The sequence below is a fragment of the Talpa europaea genome (genome assembly GCF_964194135.1).
Source record: "Talpa europaea genome assembly, chromosome: 2".
Taxonomy (NCBI): domain Eukaryota; kingdom Metazoa; phylum Chordata; class Mammalia; order Eulipotyphla; family Talpidae; genus Talpa; species Talpa europaea.
Window position 1 is genome coordinate 76532230 of NC_140068.1, and position 5519 is coordinate 76537748.

At 40.9% G+C, this 5519-nt stretch overlaps 1 pseudogene across 1 annotated transcript; it reads right to left on the reverse strand.

Moving 5' to 3' along the window:
• Positions 1 to 4340: 4340 nt before the first annotated feature.
• On the reverse strand, positions 4341 to 4856 carry LOC311167219 (large ribosomal subunit protein uL30-like; annotated as a pseudogene). The gene has a single exon. The product of its transcript is annotated as a large ribosomal subunit protein uL30-like (transcript).
• Positions 4857 to 5519: the final 663 nt, after the last annotated feature.

The window sequence follows — 5519 nt, forward strand, 5'->3', positions numbered from 1 at the left end:
AGGAGCTTCATGCATTCCCAAATGCCCCCGAAAGCTCCTCTCAGTAAAACACATGCATGGGGGCCAAGGGACTGAGGGGCAGCAGGAAACAGTGAAATGACACTCTGCACCCTTCCCTGAAGAGTAAGAGGGAGGAATGAATAAAATATTCCCTTATAAACAGGAGGGAGCCAAAAGTGTACCTCCCCCACCTCATAGGACCATGCTTACCATCCTTAATATGTATTCAATTTTTTTCTGTTAAATTTCCATCTTGGACACAAAGTAATAACATATAGCATAAGTAGGGAGCTTAAGGGTAGAAAATTTCACTGGACTGCAATGTTAAAGATCGGCAAATATGTAGTGATTTGCCTTTTTCTGTGATGCTATGAATTACATAGAAAGGAAAACAGCTTTCCTATAACAGTATATATTTAAAGACAGAACAATATATATTTAAAGACAGACAATATTTGGGTTTTAAGAAAAACTATAATGTGTATATTGTCAGCCTATAAAATATATGTTTTTTTCCCCTTCAGTAAATACCTGCCTTGGTTTTTATCCATACCTCAGAGACTTGACACAGCAGCCTGAGAGGAAGTCCTTATTCCAAGCCCCTGCTGCAGAGAGAGAGCTCAAGTCAGGTGCCAGAACTAAGCAGGCACTCTGGCCTAGAATTGAGGGAGAGCCAGCCAGACTCTCAGTCTTCTGTCAGGTACTGGGAAGTCGCAGATGCCTGTGGCCTCACACAGCCTTGATCTGGGCCTTTAGCGATTAAGGTTCAATGATTGCCAACGTTAGTCATCAGTGAGGATCCTGGTGTCCTCCCAGGATCTGATGAGGATGAGGGTCTGTTTCCTCACTCCATGATAAAGGGAACATCTTTCACATGTCAGGGGAACTGACCTCTGAAGCTCATGCATGATCTCAGGGGACACTTGTAGACAGGGCTGCAGGTGGAGCAGTTGCGGGGTGTCTCCTTCTGCTCCAGGGCCAGGTCTGCCTTGCAATGCTGGACCTCAGGACTCCTGAGCATGGGCAGTTCACACTTCGCAGTTCAGATCCCTAGAAAGTAGACAAGCATGGCTTCCGGCACCCAATAAGGTAGTGCTTCTCTTATCCAGCAGCAGCCAAAGGAAGATGCTATTGGCACTGCTATATGCCATCTCAATAATTTTCAGTGTGGCTGCCCCACAGGGATGGAGCATTTGGTGATGATACTACCCACGATGATGGTTTTTCAGAGGGTAAATGTGCATAGCTTGCACAGTGGGATCAGGATCCCTATGAACCAGGCTCTGGGCTTTAAAAAAGTGTCTGCTTGAGTGCCATGTAGAGGTGGAAGTTGGGTTATTCATATTCAGTGATGTCATCTCATACCTGGGGGAGCAGGACAAGGTTGTAGAAGTACTGGACCATCTGTTCCTTCACATTAGTGGCAAAGAGCTTCCTGGCTTGCTTCATGGCAGCTGCAGGCCAGGCTTCAGACTCTGACGTAGAGGATTTGCTTCCAGTTGGAAAACAAATGCCTTGGAAATCTTCCCACTGCAGTACCTAAGTGACACCTCTCAGATCTTTCTGTAAACCTCCGAGATCTGGGTACCCAGCTGGGGCACAGGGAAGCCAGACACCTCTGACCTACCTGTCTCTTTCTCCATGTGCTTCTCAGTCAGCTTCTTCTTGATGATGACAGTCAGGGCACCTGGCAGGAAGGTTCTTGTTCATGGACATCTCGATGGCACACTCATTTTCAGGGTCCACGACCACCTCTGTATGGTGACCTGCCCCCGTCACTTGCAGCTGCCTTCTCCAGGAGGATCATTCTTCCTCGTCTTCTTCCTCTTCTAGTGTTCTGAAACCCCCACCTCTATTCCCAGGCCCCTGCACACACTGTGTCCATAGCCAGGGTCTGTAAGCCAGGGAGGGACATTTCTCCTCAGCCCCAGCCTGATGGGTCTCCTTGATTTGTGTCATTTCTCTCTAAAATATTGTTAGGAAGGTTCACACATGGGAACTTAAGTGTATTATTATAAAGTTTAGAGTACGTCCAATTTACATCTCTACCAAATGTTAAGTTAAAGTGCTTTTTACTTGTTATAACTGATTCTTTCAGGATAATTGGATTTAAATATATATGCATGTTTGGATAATACAACTATCTTTCAGTGACCTGAGAGTTTGAAATGCAATGAAAGTTTTACATAGTTTTCTTTTCTAGATATTTTTTTGGTTTAATTCATTATTCAGTATAGCTGGATATTTAACTCACACATCAATTCAGGTGGGCAGAGAATATGTAATTTCTTGATTTGTTTATAATTAATCAGCTTTCCACTCAATCTGATTAGTGAGGAAAAATAGCCTATGTGTCCAATCTGTTTATCTGAAGTCTGATCCTATCTTTTAAATGGCTCCTCTAAGTATTACTCAGTTTCTCTTTCATCCAAGTGCTTCTCAAAGGCTTTCCCTCCTTCTGGTTCACTCTTTGAGCTGCCCTTTAAGTGTTTGGGGGTGAAGAGAGATATGACACTAGCTATATAGAGTTCTTGGATCCACAATGAATCTTTGTATCACTCATAATCTAATGTCTCTGATGTCAAGAATAATGTGCCTTATCTGACTGGAAATCACTGGCCTGTCTGTTATTTAAAATTAACTTTATGAGTTGTAGTTGTAGCAATAGGTTATAGTTTTGTTTCCAGGTGAGGGTCTGGCTGTGTTTTATGATTGATTCAGACTCACCTAAGTTAGTAACTGGTAGTGTAGCCCTCTTTGCAGTCTAAACTTGACCTCTCAGGCATTAAACGGAGTGAATAAATTAGTAATGGAAACAAATACTATGTGATTCCACTTACATGCAGTATGTGTGAGACAAAAGAGCACAGATATTGGTAATTGCCCTGATTCCTGGCACAGAGTGCCTAAAACCTCTGTAATGCCCTGGGTGATAGGAGTGACTTGTTCTAATGAGGTCACTCTGGTTAGGCGTCTGATAAGGGCTGGTCACTGGAAAAACCAAGTCATAATTTGAAGCTTAGTTTTTTCAACCTAAATACCCATTGTCTTGAGAAGGAAAAACAACTAAAACTGGAGTTCATGATTGAGAATGACTACACGAGGAAGTTTTCATAGAAATTCTAATGGTGGGCCTCCCCGGTGGTGCAACGGGTTGAGCGCCGCGCTATGAAGCTGTCCACAGCTTCTGCAGCATGGGTTTGATCCTGGCCAGCCAGGGAGACTCCCACATGGTCAGCAGACCTCTCCTGTCTCGCCCACTGCTCCCCTCAGCAGTGTCTTTGGTCCATCTGCCTGTTCTGCTCCCCGCTCTATCTCTGGTGAATTCTCTCACCCTCCCACACCTCTGACTATACCCCAGTTCTTGTATAAATAAATAAATCTTAAAAAAAAAAAGTTAAAAAAAAAGAAATTCTAGTGGCATGGGATTTGGAGAGCAGGACAGAGATGCACCCTAACTCCATGAGAAAAGAAGCTGTTGTTCTCAAGACCCTCCCAGACCTGTGTATCTTTTCCTCTGGTTGTTTATCTGTGTCCTTCATCACATGCTTTAATAACTGGTAAATATAAACATGTGCTTCCATGAGATTTGTGAATTACTCTGGCAAATTAATGGAATCTGAGGAGGGAATCATGGGAAACTTGGATTCATAGCCAACTAGTTACAGACACAATTTACACCCTACATTTGGATTGGTATCTGAAGCAATTCTGTGGGACTGAGTCCTTCACCTGTGAAATCTGGTGCTATCTATCCAAGCATCACAGTTGAGTCGAGTTGTAGGGAAACCAACTAGCATCACAGAAAATTACTTGGTTGTGGGGAGACCCACTCATTCTGTGACCAAAAGTGTCAGAAGGGAAGTGGTTGTCAGTAATAAAGGATACACACTGATGGCAAACTGAGTTTTTCTGATATACTAGCTAAAATAATCAAAATATAAAGTTTCAGCTCTACAAGGCAAATGAGTCCTAGAGATCTGTGTATAACATGGTGCTCATCGTTAACAATACTATCTATTGTACTTCAAATTTAAGAGGGTAAATCTCATGGTAAGTGTTCTTACCACAAGGGGAAAAAAGCACAAGGGAAACACAAAAAACTAGGGGACACAATGGAATTTTTTAAGGTGATAGTTACAATCTTGATTGTGGTGATGTTTTCATGAATATATATACATATGTCCAAACTCATAAAATTGCACACATAAAATATATGCATTACTGTACATTAATTATATCTCAATAAAGGTTATAAATTATTATATTGATTAGTTAATTAATAATTCATAAACTCGACCTCCCATTTGTTCTTGACTCAGGTGGTCCACTTTGTAGTCCTATTTACCAAGAGATGGAACAATCAATATGTTATCTGTTAGGGCAATTTGGTCCTTGTTGATTTTACCATAACTATGCTTGCAGATCAATTAATTTACTGACTTAAGAAAATGAATACTCCAAGCAATATATGACTTCACAATCCTCAGCATGTTAACTGAAGCCATTGATGATCTGGAGAAGGCGAATAAGCTGCAACTCTTTTCAGACCTTTGACTATTCATAACTCTGAGCCTGATAACAAATGCCAGTCTGGGTTCAGCAAGGACATACATGTTTCCAGCTCTTCTTGCCAACCTAGGCAGTCCAAACTCAGTTTTGTACATCTGCTTATATTCTCCATTGTAGTGCTTAGCTCTTTCATAAATAAGCTTCCTCCTTGTCTTTCAGTGCATCTTTTGGGCAAACTTCTTTCTCAGGGACTTGATCTTCAGCTCTAAGAAATCCCTTCACTTTTTCTTAAGGATTTCTGGCATAGCAACAACCTTCTTTCCCTTCTCATCTGCTCCTTCCATGTGTCTCGTCCAAAAAAGAGGCAACAATGAACTTTTTAAAAGTAGTTTCTCCCTGAATCTCAAGATTTACTTGAAAATTGCATTTTACATGTTAAAAGTTGACCATTACTTAATTTTTTCTCTTTGCATTCTCTCTGTAACATAACAAATACCACACTATCATATAGGCAACATGGTACTGGACTAACTTGAGAAATGGTCTGGTCCTCAGAAAAGTAAAAGAAAAGACGATATTAATAAAATATAAATACACACACACACACTGTTAATGGTTCAAGACAAACTGAGATTGTAATTGAAAATCACTGGGCCTGTACTTTACATTTCTACTATCTTATGTCATTATTATTGGCTTATTAAGTTTAAAAGACATTTATACCAGCTACTTGGTGGGAAATGACTTCGCTAGAAGAAAGATCAATAGAAGAAAATTCTTTCCAGAAAAATAAAATATACTCTTTATCTTTGGTATTTTCCTATTAAATGGAATAAAAATAATATAAACAGGGTACTTCCAGTCCTATTCCAAAAGCCACAGGAGAGAAGGCTTATGAGGACAAAACTCCTTCCTCTGCACATACTATAGACTGGAAGACCACACTGGAAAGATCTCGATGGCTGCCACCCATTATCTCCACTGAGAACTCGACTGTAATAAGTAAG